The sequence below is a fragment of the Primulina eburnea genome, chromosome 18 (genome assembly GCF_022965805.1).
Source record: "Primulina eburnea isolate SZY01 chromosome 18, ASM2296580v1, whole genome shotgun sequence".
NCBI lineage: Eukaryota > Viridiplantae > Streptophyta > Magnoliopsida > Lamiales > Gesneriaceae > Primulina > Primulina eburnea.
This window is the reverse complement of record NC_133118.1, coordinates 11,827,035-11,843,426: the sequence shown is the minus strand read 5'-3', so window position 1 is coordinate 11,843,426 and position 16,392 is coordinate 11,827,035.

Below are 16,392 nucleotides of genomic sequence, written 5' to 3'. Positions count from 1 at the left end.
AGTATGCCCCCTAGACGTCAAGTAGGACGCCCGAGAGGTGGTGGCGAGCACCGCCGCGAGGACGATGACGACCAGAGACAAGAGAGGCAGACACCTCCACCTCCTCCTCCTCCTCCTCCACCGCCCACACCGGACATGAGTGCCCAGATGCTAGCTGGGATGACACAGTTCTTCGCACAGTTTGCGGGGAACAATGCTGTGGTGACTAGGCCGACAGGGCCCGAGGATGTTTACGAGCGATTTATGAAATGCGTCCGAAGGAGTTTTCTGGGACTTCTGACCCCACGGTTGCCGAGGGATGGATCAAATCCCTCGAGGTCATCTTCGAGTTTATGGAGCTGGGAGACGCAGACCGAGTCCGATGCGCCACCTATCTGTTCACTGGATACGCCCGCTTATGGTGGGAAGGAGCTTCGGTAGCCTTGACTTGGCTACACTTTCTTGGACCCGCTTTACGGAGGTTTTCTACTCCAAGTATTTTGCTGAGGAGGTTCGCACCAGGCTGACCACCGAGTTTATGAGTCTGAGGCAAGGAGATATGACGGTTACGGAGTTTATCCGTAAGTTCGAGAGGGGCTGTCACTTTGTGCCCCTGATAGCGAATGATGCCAGAGCCAAGCTGATGCACTTCATGGTGGGTTTACGGCCGATCTTGCGCCCGGATGTTAGGGTATCTGACCCTGCTACTTATGAGATTTTCGTCTCCAAGGCCCTAGCCGCAGAGCAGGATCTGCGGGATACGCCCAGCCCCGAGGACTCAGGAGCACCCATTCTGTCCGAGGTGCTCTCGTCGCCATCCTGGAGCATGTATGGCTGGCTCAGGAAAGTGTTTTAAGTGTGGCAGTACAGACCACATGTTGCTGCAGTGCCCTCAGAGGAATCTGCCTCCTCAGGGCAGAGTTTTTGCTCTCCATGCCGCAGAAACCAACCCTGAGACCATGTTGTTGACAGGTACCTTTAAGCTTTAAATTATCACTGAATTTCCGTATTTTGGGAATCGGGATTTAGATTTGAACTTAGAATTTCAATAGGGTTGCATGCTCTACTTAGTATTATTTTTCAGACTTAGTTAGAAGAACTTTGACCTTTGCATGTCTATAAGCTTAGCTCTTGTGATCGTTGGGTTCTTCTTAGTATTCCGAACTTTCAGGAAGAATTTTCATAGCCGGCAAAGCTACCAAGGCCTTGATAGATTCAGGGGCCACTCACTTGTTTATATCAGAGGTCTTTGCAAACTTTCTGAAGATCAAGACCATTAGGCTAGACATAGCCTTTTCAGTAGTGTTGCCGTCAGGCGAGGAGATGGCAGCCACCAATGTTATCCGAGATATAGACCTTGAGCTGCACGGTAAGCTTGTATATGCAGATCTGATTGTGCTACCGATGCCGGAATTTGACATCATCCTAGGGATGGACTGGCTACTGAAGAACAGAGTATTGATAGACTTCCAGCGGAGATCTGTTCTTGTCCGACCGCTTGGAATGGAGCAGTTTTTATTTGAGCCGGACAGGTACTTTTCGTTACCGCGCATTATTCCATATGTTCAGGCTAGGAAACTCATGCATAGAGGGTGTCGAGCATTTCTAGCGACCTTTTTGGCTATCCCCGAGGAACCCAGCCAGTCCGCCTCAGATGTTCCGATCGTCAGAGATTTCTTAGACGTTTTTTCCCGAGGACGTCTCTGGTATGCCACCTGAGAGAGAGGTGGAGTTTTCCATTGAGCTGATGCCAGGTACGGCTCCGATATCCAAAGCGTCGTACCGATTAGCGCCGACAGAGATGGAAGAGCTTAAGAAGCAGATTCAAGAACTTCTGGACAAGGAGTTCATTCGCCCGAGCTTTTCACCATGGGGCGCGCCAGTCTTGTTTGTTAAGAAGAAGGATGGTTCGATGAGGCTTTGCATTAACTATCGAGAGTTGAACATGGTTACAGTTAAGAACAAATACCCATTGCCGAGGATTGAGGATCTGTTTGAGCAGTTGCAGGGAGCTTCGATTTTCTCCAAGATTGATCTGCGTTCTAATTATCATCAGTTGAGAGTGAGAGATGCTGATGTCTCGAAGACAGCTTTTTGGACTCGTTATGCCCACTACGAGTTCCTTGTGATGCCGTTCGGTCTGACGAATGCGCCAGCGATCTTCATGGATCTCATGAATCGCGTATTTCAGCCATACCTCGAACAGTTTGTGATAGTGTTCATAGATGACATTCTCGTCTACTCCAAGAGTCGGGAGGAGCACAGCAGGCATCTGACCACAGTGTTGCAGACATTGCAGAAACACAAACTATTCGCAAAGTTCAGTAAGTGCGAATTCTGGTTAGAGAAGGTGGCGTTCTTGGGCCACATTGTTTCCAGCAGTGGTATCGAGGTAGACCCCGCAAAAGTTACAGCAGTCAAAGATTGGGTTGTGCCTCAGAATGCATTCGAGATCCGCAGTTTTCTTGGGCTGGCAGGATATTACAGGAAGTTCATTCAAGGATTCTCCTCCATTGCCGTTCCACTCACAGCACTGACAAAGAAGAATGTGAAGTTTGTGTGGAGCGATGAGTGCCAGAAGAGCTTCGATACTTTGAAGCAAGCTCTTATTTCAGCACCAGTTTTGGCCACACCTTCAGGACCCGGCGAGTTTGTCCTCTATACCGATGCTTCGAAGCTCGGTCTTGGCGCAGTATTGATGCAGCATGGGAGAGTGATAGCATATGCTTCTCGACAGCTGAAAATCCACGAGAAGAACTACCCCACCCATGATCTAGAGTTGGCCGCAGTAGTTTTTGCTTTGAAGATTTGGAGGCACTATCTGTATGGAGAGAAATGCCAGATCTTTACCGACCACAAGAGCCTCAAGTATTTCTTTACGCAGAAGGAACTGAACATGCGTCAGAGGCGTTGGTTGGAGCTTGTGAAAGACTACGATTGTGACATTAGCTACCACCTGGGTAAAGCTAATGTAGTTGCGGATGCCTTGAGCAGAAAAGTCGTAGTGATGGCTCATTTGACGATGCAGAAACCTCTTCAGATTGAGATGCAGAGGTTCGATCTTGAGACTTATCCTCGAGGTAGAGTTTCTCGTCTATCTACCTTGACCATTCAGTCTTCTCTTTTGGACCGTATTCGCAGTGGTGAGGCCGCAGATGAGCAGTTGGCACAGTGGAAGAAGATAGATGAATCCAAGGGCAGTGTTTTGTATTCAGTCAGCGACGGTATTGTGAGATACCGAGATAGGATATGGGTTCCTAGCAGTGATTCTATCCGAGCAGACATCTTATCGGAGGCCCATACGTCCCCGTACTCCATTCACCTTGGGAGTACGAAGATGTACAAAGATCTGCAGCTATTGTATTGGTGGCCAGGGATGAAGAAGGACATCAGGCGTTTTGTATCCGAGTGCCTGACTTACCAGTTAGTGAAGGCCGAGCTTCAGAGACCAGCAGGTTTGCTCAAGCCTCTTCCTATTCCTGAGTGGAAGTGGGAGAATATTACCATGGATTTTGTGACCGGATTGCCGAGGTCAGCCAGAGGATCGAATGCCATTTGGGTGATTGTAGATCGTCTTACCAAATCAGCGCACTTCTTGCCTATTAAGACGACTTTCACCATGGTTCAGTATGCAGAGCTGTATAACCGGGAGATAGTCCGACTTCATGGTGTTCCAGTTTCGATCGTATCCGACAGAGATCCCAAATTCACTTCCTCATTTTGGAAGACTTTGCATTCGACTTTGGGTACGAAGTTGCTGTTTAGCACAGCTTTCCATCCGCAGACAGATGGACAGTCGGAAAGAGTTATTCAGATTTTGGAGGATCTTCTTCGCGCTTGCGTCATTGATTTCTCAGGGAGTTGGGAGTCGAACTTACCATTGGTAGAGTTCACCTATAACAACAGTTTCCAGTCGTCTATAGGTATGGCTCCGTATGAAGCACTGTATGGCCGCAAGTGTAGATCTCCTGTTCATTGGGATGAAGTAGGAGAGAGAGCAGAGTTGGGTCCAGAGATTGTTCAGCAGACAGATGTAGTAGTCAAGATCCGTGATAGGATGAGGACTGCTCAGAGCCGACATAAGAGTTATGCCGATCAGCGGAGGAGAGACTTAGAGTTTGTAGTGGGCGATCATGTCTTCGTGAAAGTGGCACCTATGAAGGGTGTCATGAGATTTGGGAAGAAAGGGAAGCTCAGTCCGAGATTCATTGGACCGTTTGAGATCCTTGACAGAGTAGGGACGCTAGCGTATCGTGTGGCTCTTCCGCCGAATCTGGCCGGAGTACACAATGTCTTTCACGTCTCCTTGCTGAGAAAGTACATGGCGAACCCTTCGCATGTGCTGAATTTTGAGCCGTTGCAGCTTACTCCGAACTTATCTTATGAGGAGAGACCCATGCAGATCCTAGACAGACAAGAGAAGAAGCTTCGGAACAAGCTGGTTAAGCGAGTCAAAGTCAAATGGCTCAACCATTCAGAGGAGGAAGCTACATGGGAATCTGAGTCAGAGATGAGGGAGCGTTACCCCGAGTTATTCGGTGAGTTCTAATTTCGAGGACGAAATTTCTTTTAAGGGGGGAAGGATTGTAGAACTCATAAATCAGTAGACGTATAAGCCATGCATAATTCTAGATTTTTAAATTTAATTGACTTCATTGCATGATTATTTTAAATGCATTTGGTTGAAGTTAATTATTTTATTATTTCAGTTCAGTAGTTTGATTTTTCTAGCATTTCAGTTATTTCAGTGAGGCCGGACCGGAGTTGGAGTTTTGAGATAGAATTTAAGATTTGAGAAATATTCCAGGATTTTTAAGTTAATTTAAGTTAAAAAGGAGGTTTGAGGATATATTTTAATTATTTGAGGCGAGTAGAAAAATTAGTTCATTTAAGTTCTTAATTAAGGGATTAGTTCACTAAATGAATTAAAAGATTAGTGAGGCTTTTAAAGGTTATTAATTTATTAGATAATCAACTTCTCCCCTTCATTTTTATTATAAATTTCGGCCACCCGTAAGTTTATAGCCCATTCATTTCCAACTCATCAACTTTGACCTTTTCTTTGCATGCAAATTTTAGGATAATTTTAGGATTTTTGGGAGCACAATTTAATTAATTAATGAGCTCATCCTAGTCTACTTTAGCAAGCTAAAATCGGCCACCATCATTCTAGAAGCACCCAAGTAGACTTGATATCAAACAATTCCTTGACAACTCACCCTTGACCAATTCTTTGCCACCTTTTAGCATGCTAATTCTTTTAGCTATTTTTCCACCTTAATTAATTAATACTATACCACTATCCTAACCCTTGATTGGCATGATAAAATCGGCCACTATACTCTAGAATCACCCAAGAGATCATTTGATAGCAATTCAAATTCAAAATTCAAATGCATGAAGACTTGGTCTTGATATGATCCTTATATCTTGCACCATCCTCCTCACCCCTCATAACCACTCCATCACACTCCCTCCCCACCGAAATCAGACCCCTTTTCAGTAGAAAAAACGTGAGTAATAGCTAGGGAGAAAGGGAGAAAAATCGAGAACTAGAAAGAACAAGAGAAGCGCTCCACCTCCTCCATGCTGCGTCGTCGTCGTTTCGTTCGTTTTCTTTCGAAACGAAACCAGGAATGTCTAGATCTCTTTCAAACCTCAATCAAGTCATATTATTAATTATTTTTCAGTACATGATCAGATTTTATCATTTCAAAAACCGAAATTTTCAGCAAAACAAGAAAGAAAATTCTGCACAGATTTTATCGACTTTCATGCTTCACGTTTGGGTATGTTCCTTTTGATTTCAGGGATGGATCGTTCCAGGGGCTCGAGGCTACATATAGACATGTACTAGGACATGTTAGGGCCATGATAGATCGTGGGTTTCAGTTCCATACATGCTGGAACGAGCACATGACAGCAACCTCCCCATTAGTGCAGAATCTTGTTCGAAAAAAAATTCAGTTTGTTGTCATGGAGGAAGGATCTGACCTTGGCTGCCCCAAGGGCTCTTAGCCATGGTTGGATCACTCCCATAGCACGTTTAAGACGTGACTAAGTCGCCCTTTTGGTGGCTTGGTCCATGGATCATCGGTTTTTAATAAAAACATCACAACAGCCCCCATGTCCCTTCGGCCCCCTTCAAATTTCAGCATATGCATTTCGGTTTTGTTGCTTGGTATGGATCTTGGTTGGCCTATGGCCCATAGCCACGGTTCATACCATGCCCCTAGATGTCTAGATCGTCCCATGGTCAATAAAATGGCCACTGGAACGACGCAAGATATCGATCAAAGCAAGACACCACACTTGTGCAGCTGCTGTATTTTTTGACAGCAAGTATGCTGCTGTTCAGAGGCGTCATTTGAGTTCTTGGTTGGCTTTTAGCCCATGGCCTTGGACTGGACAGTGCCTCATTGAGTTAGGAAGGTCATGTTTTTGACCGTTTGTCATTCGGATCATTTTTGAGGTCGTACGAGAATTTACGGTGCGATGTGCCAAATTGACTCTCGAAAGAGCGTTTCATGTTTTGGCCTCCATTCCACCTAGATTTCGACCCTATCATTTTAGGAGCATTATTTTATGATTTTTATCATATTTTAATCATGACTATACGTCGGTTCAGTGTCGGTTCAGATTGGCTCGGATTCATGATTAAATACGAAGTCATTAGGCGTCATAGTCGCATCCTTTGAACTAAATTGCATAGTTGGTCAAGGTTTAGCATTTGCATATTTTTCATAGCACAGTTAGGTTGCAGCGAGCCTGGGAGACGATCCAATCCAATCCAGTTGGTAAATTACAGGATTTTTCATTAAGCCAGTTAAATTATATTACGTGCATGAAAACAGAAAATGATATTTTTGAGATTTATGCGATATGGCTTGTGGTTCATTCACTATGTGGGAGTGTTATTTTATACGGTCGCCAGTGACCGATCAGTTCAGTATGGTACCACCCGGTCACCAGTGACCGGCCAGCTCAGTTCAGTTTCAGCCTCCCCGGTAGCCAGTTACCGATCAGTTTCAGCTTAGTGCAGTGGCCACAGGCATAAAACATAATCTCAATAGAAAATTTTACCAGTTATTTCAGTACAGGCTCCAAGGAGCATACATTTTTACTGTGATTATCAGTTCAGTTATGCACGTATTATAATTGCTCAGTACAATTTATTTTCAGCATGAGTACAGAGTATTTTCAGCATGCCTCATGACATGAAATTTTATCACATGCATATTTACTTCAGATTTTACTCGTTACATGCGATATATGCATGCTGAGTCTTTAGGCTCACTAGACTTGATTGTTTTAGGTGCTGATGAGCCCAGGGCCGAGGGCGGGGACCAGTGAGCCAGCTTGGGTCGGCAGTAGTGGCACCCGAGAACCTCAGTGCAGCAGTTGTTATTTTATTCCGCAAACAATTTTTATCAGTCGTGGATATTTTTAAATTGAAATCGTTGGCAAACTTTATTTTCTTCCGCTGCTTTATTTTAAACATTGAACTAGATTTATCAGTTGATTTTATGAATAAGGCCATTTAAGTTCCTTTAAAAAGAAAAATTTTAATTTTCCGCCAATTTTCAAGCGATGAGTTAGAGGGCCTTTATAATTATGAGGTATGGTCTGCTTCTTGAAGAGGGCCATGATGAGCCTAACCATGGATGTGATCCCAGGACCTTCAAGGAAGCGTTATCTGATGCCGATTCATCCAAATGGCTTGAAGCTATGGAATCTGAGATGAATTCCATGCATTCAAACCAAGTGTGGGATCTTATAGATCCACCTGAGGGAACGGTTCCCATAGGGACTTGGGGCGGATGGGAAGGTATTGACCTTCAAGGCGCGATTGGTGGCAAAAGGATATACTCAAAGACAAGGAGTTGACTTTGAGGAAACCTTTTCACCAGTTGCAATATTCAATTCTTTAAGGATATTGCTAGCCATAGCTGCATAGTATGACTATGAGATATGGCAGATGGATGTCAAGACAGCGTTTCTTAATGGGGATTTTAAGAAAGTGATTTACATGTCTCAACCTGAAAGGTTTACATCTATCAGAAGTGAGCATATGGTATGCAAACTTCAGAGATCTATTTATGGTCTAAAGCAGGCATCTGGGAGTTGTAACCTCAGATTCGATAGTACAATCAAAGAGTTTGGTTTTGCTAAGAATCCTGAGGAACACTGTGTGTATAAGAAGGTCAGTGGGAGTGCTGTGACATTCCTGGTGTTGTATGTTGATGACATTCTACTCATTGGGAATGATGTAGGAATGTTGCAATCGACTAAGATATGGTTAGCGAGTAAGTTCTCGATGCAGGACTTGGGTGAAGCATCTTTTGTATTGGGATACAGATCTATAGAGATAGATCGAAAAGATTGCTTGATCTCACCCAGTCCACATACATTGATACCATCGTGAAGCGGTTCTCGATGGGTGAGTCCAAGAGAGGACATCTACCAATGTGTCATGGCGTGTCCCTATCCAAGTCTGTCTCCCAAGACTGATGCGGAGATAGTGGCGATGACACGCATTTCTAATGCACCTACGATTGGTAGCATCATGTATGAGATGATATCTACACGTCCTGATGTGGTTTCCGCACTAAGTGTAGTGAGTAGATATCAATCGAACCCTGGTCTTCCACACTGGAAAGCTGTGAAAGACATCATCAAGTAGTTGAGAAGGACCAATAAATTGTTCTTGGTCTATGGGTGGAGAACTAAAATTGGAAGGCTATATCGACTCTAGCTTCCAAAGCGATATCGATGACTCGAAGTCAACCTCTGGGTTTGTATTCATGCTCAATGGTGTTGCTGTCTCTTGGAAGAGTTCCAAGCAAGACAATACTGCAGATTCCAGCACAGAGGCCGAATACATTGCTGCATCAGATGCAGCAGGGGAGGCTGTTTGGATAAGGAATTTTGTCCAAGAGTTGGACGTCATTCCTAATTGAGTTGCTCCTATCCCAGTGTTGTGTGACAACACGGGAGCTTTAGCTCAAGCAAAGGAGCCAAGGTCTCATCAGAAGTCCAAACATATATTGAGAAAGTACCACATCCTCGGAGAGATTGTGGGAAAAAGGAGAAGTGTCGATTGACACAGTCGGCTCCGCAGACAATGTTGTTGATCCACTAGCTAAGGCTTTACCTGGACCATTATTCGAGATGCATCGCGAATCAATGTGTTTGAAGCATATAGGTAGTTGGCTCTAGTACAAGTGGGAGATTGTTGGAGTAGGTGCCCGTCGAGCCAAGTGTTGGCCGAGTGTTCACAATGAAACTCTATGTATAAGCAATCTTTATTTTAGTAATATTTGAAATTATTAAATTGGCAAATCTTTATCTGTATACCCATGCTAGTTGCATAGATAAAGTCCTTGAATATACAAATATAAAAAGAATATGAGATGCTCATATGATGAGTATCATGAAACTCATATTTGTAATACTGTATATTCTAAACGGTTCCAAGTCGATTCAGCCGCCACTAAGAAGGATATAGGCCGCTCGAGTCCGAGACTAGTATCTGCGATGTGAGTACCATGTTTCATTGGTAGGGGACATTGTGATGTCCGAACATGCAGATAGATGCTTGTAATGCCCAAGAATTAATCACTGTTAATCAAGGATTATTGACGTATAATTTAACGTAATTATGAAAGGGCCAATTGAGACACGATTTAAGACAATGTGTGGCCATTGGTGTTGAATTTCAGAGTGTGTTGCCGAAGCAACACTGCACCCGCGCCCTTGCATGTACCGCACCCGCGGTGCATGGACAGAAATTTGGTCAGTTTTCCGAAGGGTCACCGCACCCGCGGTGTTAGCATTACCGCACCCGCGGTGCAGTACCGCACCAGCGGTCTCGACAGGTACCGGACCCGCGGTCATACAATTTCAGAATAGAAAAGATTTTCGAAGCATAAGCGCACCCGCGGTCTTACACCTACCGCACCCGCGGTGCGACGTGTTGTGCGAAAAATGGTGACACCTCTTAGCTTGCATGCACGAGTATATATATGTACGAAATCCTTCAGAATGATTCATCAAAATTCAGAGAAAGGGTCGAAGCTTTGGCACAGAAAATCCTTACGCCTTTTGCGAGAAATCCGTCCGTCTGATTTTGAATCTGACTTCAGTATCGAGTTCCTAGCAACGTAGGCTACAACTGGACGTAAGTTTTTCTACGTTTTTACATGCTTTGAAATTATGATATTGTCAGAATTGAATGGAACTCATATATGTTGTTCTTGATATAGTCGACATCATAGAATCGAAGTCAGATTAAGAAACGGACTGAATATGAACTTGTTATGATTTTAAGAATGAGATTGACTAGAAATGATATCAAGATTGACTGATATCGAGTAAGAGATATTAGAATTAATATCTGATTGATATGGTATTGTTGGGTATATTGATATTATACCGTTATGCCATCGATATTGAATTAGGTTAAGTATTGAGCAGAACAGATTTAATTCGAGTGGTGTATTGATCTTATACTCCTCGATATTGTTCTTTTCAGATTGAGTATTGACAGATTTGAGTTCGAGACTTCGACAGAATCAGAGTATCAGAAAGAAAGGTATAAATTAATGTTGAGTTGGGATTGCACAACTCGAGTGAGGTTTGACTCGAGTTTCCCAAAATCACATACTTTATTTTATTGCATTGATATGTTTAGTCTATTGATTTATAGCCACTGCATGTAATGACTGCTGATTCGCTAGTCATTGATTGATTTGCTTAGATACTGATTGTATGTATTGATTACTGAGTCGTTGAGTCATAGGCTGATTCGCCTAGTCACCGGCTGATTCGTCGGGTTAGGGACTGATTCGTCTTATTATAGGCTGATTCGCCTAGTCACAGGCTGATTCGTCTGGTGATTGACTGATTCATCTAAACTTAAGCTGATTCGCTTAATTACAGGCTGATTCGTCTGGTTATTGGCTGATTCGCCAAATTCTTGACTGATTCGTCAATTCTGCGGCTGATTCGCCCAGACACTGATATATGAATTATATCGATGCCGTTTAGGGATTGATTCATTCCTATCGACTGAGATTCGATATGATTACCTATATCCAGACATCGGGATCCCTAGGTTAGAGTTGAGTCGAGTCTGAGACCACGCGTCAGTGGAGTCGAGTCTGAGACGACGCGTCGGTTGAGTTGAGTCTGATATGACATGTTGATTTACAGTTTTATATCATTCATGATTATTGAATGTTTGATATGGATTTATGTTCTGATTTGAGACATGTTATGAATAATCCTTATATGCTTTCGTATATGTTTTTATATGACTGCATGTTTACATTGTTTATACTGGGATATTCATATCTCACCGGAGTTATCCGGCTGTTGTCTTGTTTTGTATGTGTGCATGACAACAGGTGGGGCTGGATCAGGGTCAAGAAGAGGATGAGAGAAGATTAGATAGCGTGGAGATCCGGGCTTCGAAGCAACATAGGATTCAGCACTGATATGTAGTTGAACCTAGTTGAATTCTTGTAGATAACACAAGATTTGTATGTTCATGTTTAATATGTAATTTGAGTAAATTACATTACGTTTCCGCTTTGTATTTTAAAAAAAAAAAATTTAGACCCTGTTTTATAATTGATTAATTAGTCCCAATAATGATTAATAACATGATTAGCGTCCGGGTCCACACAGTGCTCCTTGTTGAGTGCACTGAACAACCCTCCATAAAAGGACTTTCCAAGTGGTTCTCACTTATCGAGTGGAAACGTCCTAGTTTATGGTTGTACATCATTAGTCCTTATGACCCGGGACAACATTGAGACTCTATGTGCTAGCATTTCACTTTGAATTGTTTACTGACTCTTATGGGGTCATCAGGTGGCAAGGTTGGGTGTCATGTCGAAACATATAGGAGTCGATGCATTGTAGTCGGGGATTCACCGCTTACCTTCGGGTATGGATATCCTATGTGTTATCATGTGTATGTAGGTTGAAATCTCTGGCCAGAGTATGGTGGTAATTATGAAAGGGGTTTCATAGATTACTCCATCGATGCAACTATGACATGACACATAGTATCGATTCATTGACAACTCTCGATAAACAAATGGTTGTCGAATCGGTCGGGATATATGAGTTGAAGGGACCGTACTGTACGCTAACCATAATTGAATGGTTCTTGCAGGCACTATCATTTGATACCTAGGGAATCATGTAAGCGATGTTGCTAGGCGTTTAACATGGTTGGTTGGGTACTATCAGACTTGAGTTCTGACGTTCTTGTTATCATGGGGTTGATAAGTAAGAATGGAGCAATTGGGGTATGCTCATATAAGGACATGTTTAGTCCGAATCTCATGGAGATGTGAACCCACGGCTAGTTGTATCAATGAACCATTGAGGGCCACACAAGTGCTGGCTTTCTAGATCCCGTTGAGAAGTAAAAATAGTTCAATGTGTTGAACGGCTTATAAAGGAGTTTATAAGCGTAAAGAAAATTAGAAGTATGACTTCTATAAAGGAGAAATTAGTTCAATGTGTTGAACGGCTTATAAATGAGTTTATAAGCGTAAAGAAAAATAGAAGTATGACTTCTATGAGAGAAATATAAATTTTAATTTATGAATGTGTTCCTAAATTAAAAGTTTGCCAAGTGAATAATGTATTTGAAAATTGTGATTTTCATAAACATTATTATGGACTAAATTAAATTAATTCAAGTGTTGAATTAATTAAACACTAGTGGACCTAGTAGAGTCCAAATAATTAAATTAATTCAAGTGTTGAATTAATTAAATTATATTGAGTCTTGTAGAGCTCAATTTAAATTAATTATTTAACTAGTGGGACTTGGGTAAATTCAAGTAATGTTTAATTAGTCTCAAATATGTTTGAGATAATTAAATTTAGTCCATGGTTTTTGTGGGGACCCGGGCTCTAACTTTTTCTTTGGGATTCAATGGATCGTTAATATAAAAGTGGGTCAAATTTTCGCTTTTCAACATTAAATCTAATGTATATAAACAAACATAAATTCTTTATTTAAATTACAAACATAATGTACAAACATAACGTACAACATGTCTTGTCCATCCATACTCAACAAACTAGTAATTAAATACAGTACATGCCAAAGGTACAACTACTAGTCCTTCTGCTAAGCCCGAGATCACCACGCTATGGCCATCTCTCATCCTCTGCGTGACCCAGATCCTGCCCCACCTGTTGTTATGCACACATACAGACATAACAACAGCAAGAAACTCCGGTGAGAACAAATCCCAGTATAAACATGTATACATGCATATAATCAATTAAACATGAAACATGCTATCATAAATAACATCATATGCACATGCAATGCAATGCGAATCAAACCATGTCTGGACTCGACTCGACTAGAACTCTAGGGATCCCGGTGTGAATAAGACGTCAATGGCTGTCACCTACCCTCCCACTCGGGGTGACTGTACGTCTTATTCCTAGACTTCGGTCTGAGCTGTATCAACGACTGCAATAGGAGTCAAGGCTGCTCCTAAGCTGAGATACACCGAACATCTAGATAGTTGACAATGGCTGTCAACGACTCTCCTATCTTAAATTCAATGACTATCAACCTGTAACAAAGCATGCTCATATTCATATCTGAATATTACAATAATATTACATGCTTGAAAACAATTCTATAATCAAAGCATAATCATGTAACAAGATTTGAATATAATTCTATAAACAAGTCATAAACAGGTTACCATATATACAATAATACTAGTATGTGATTTTGGTTGGGAAACTCAAATAATATCTTATTTGAGTTGTGGCTTCCCAAACAAACATGATTTATACCTTCCTTGCACAATCTGTGTCGGAGTCGCAGTCTCGAAGGCGAATATGTCAATATCAAATCTGAAATGGAAATGTTGATACATAATCTATGAATCCCTAATCTCAATCAACACACATCCCATTCAATACTTGACCTCAGTATAATTCAACGGCATAACGACGTAATTTCTCGATACCGGTCAATCTATCTCTCAACATATATCAACAATTCATAAATCTCAACTCATAATTATCATCCCAAACATGTAATTGTACTCAAAATGCATATTTAGCTCTAAACATGCTATAAAAATCGTAACAATTACATACAACATCCGTTCTTCGATCCGGTTGCATTTCTACAATGGCTATATTCTTAAGAACATCTAATAGCAATCACATCTTAATTTATCCAACACATAAGATCTGAATCATGTTGGAATTCAAAGATACTTACATCCTCTTAAAGACTTTGATGAGAGGAACAAGAATCTCCACTTGTATCAAAGTTTGGATGTGTAAATCTTGTAAAATCAAAGTTCTAAAATGATTAAAGCTTGAGGAATTGCTCTGGAGTTTCCCGGTGGTTTTCAGCTGAAATGAGAAGGAAATAAGCCTCACACTATATATATCTTGCATGGTTCGCACACATGGCTAATTGTAATGCCCGAGGATTTGAGTATCATAATTTGCTATAAGATTAGTGAATTAAATAGATATAATTGTAAACGGGCCACTACGAGACCAGATTGGATAAAGAATATAAATTTCACCAATTTCGGGCAGAACTAGTGGCGCCCGAGCGGTAGAAAGTGACCGCCCGAGCGCCAATGTTCCATGGCATCACGTTCGGGCAGAAGGTGTGGCGCCCGGGCGGTAATTTATGACCGCCCGAGCGCCAGAATCTCGCATGGCGGGCAGAACCTTCTGCGCCCGGGCGGTAGATCTTTACCGCCCGAGCGCCGAGCTCGCGCCCGGGCGGTAAGTTTCGACCGCCCGAGCGCCAGCGAGATTTGGCTAAAGCAAGCCACGTTTCTTATGCATGCAAGTGGATATATAAATATACGAATTTCCTCAGAATATGATAAGAATCAGAATAGAAAAGCTCCGAGAGGCTTTTGAAGTTCTTGTGCCGGTATTTTACAATCCGTCCGTCTGATTTAAAATCCGACTTCGATACCGTGTTCCTATCGTTGTAGGCTACGCGTGGACGTAAGTTTTACTATGTTTTGGCATGTCTTGAAATTATGATGTTGTAGGAATCAGATATGATTCATATATAGTGTTTCTGACATATTAGACATCGTATAATTACAAACGGATTTAAGAACGGACACCATATAGAATTGTTATGAATTTTAGAGTTGAATGGACTGGGTTTTGGTACCAGATTTATACCATTATCAGTCATAATTTGGGAATTGATGTAAATTGTTTAATATAGAGATTGTACAGTTAAATGATACTGAGATCAAGTATTGACTTGGTTAGGTGTTGATTAGATAAGAGATTGATAGATTTTGTATCAACATTTCCATTTCAGATTCGTATTGTCAACCGTGACAACAACTGTGCGACGAAAGGTATAGTACATGTTTTGTTTGGGGAATCACGACTCAAATGAGATCACATTTGAGTTTCCCAACCAAAATCACATACTTGTTTTATTGTTCATACCTTGATATGATTATGATTGTTATAGATTTGTTTATAGAACTTGTATGCAGATCTTACTATGCTTTGTTTACAGATCATGTAGCATTGCATTATGCTCGTTTACAGATTTTGTATTCATGCATTAAGATAGGGCAGTCTGGAGATCAGGCAGACTACTAGATGTTCGGCGATATCTCAGCTTAGGGGAAGATCACCGCCCCTTTGTAGACGTGGATACAGATCAGGCCGAAATCTAGGAATAAGACGTACAGCACCACGATTGGTAGGGTAGGTGACAGCCAGTGACATCTTATTCACAACGGGATCCCTAGAGTTTTAGTCGAGTCGCATCTAGACATGATTAGACTCGCATTGCATGATTATATATGAATGACATTCATATTAGCATGTTTCATGTTTTAGATTGTTTTAATGCATGTATACATGTTTATACTGGGATTTGTTCTCACCGGTTTTCCGGCTGTTGTTATGTCTGTATGTGTGCATAACAACAGGTGGGGCAGGATCTGGGTTGAGACAGAGATGATCGTGTTAGCGTGGAGATCTCGGGCGTAGCAGATGGACCAGTAGTTGTCTGTTATTATGTACTGGTTAGTTGAGAACATATAGAATGAGACATGTATATTATGTTGGTATGTTGTAAATGAAATAAAGATTTTTGTTTGTTTAGTTACATTTGATTAAATGTAAAAGCGAAAAATTGACCCACGTTTTTAGAATAATGATCCATTTAATCCCAAGAAAAAGAATTAGAGCCCGGGTCCCCACAACAGGTGGTATCAGAGCAGTAGGTTCTGTAGACTGAGATAGAGTAGAATGAGCGGGGTAGATCGAGTCATCTTCCTTGCTTATGCTGTGCTAGCATGTTTATTGCTTTCATTATTACATGTTGTTTATTATCTGATTGATTAC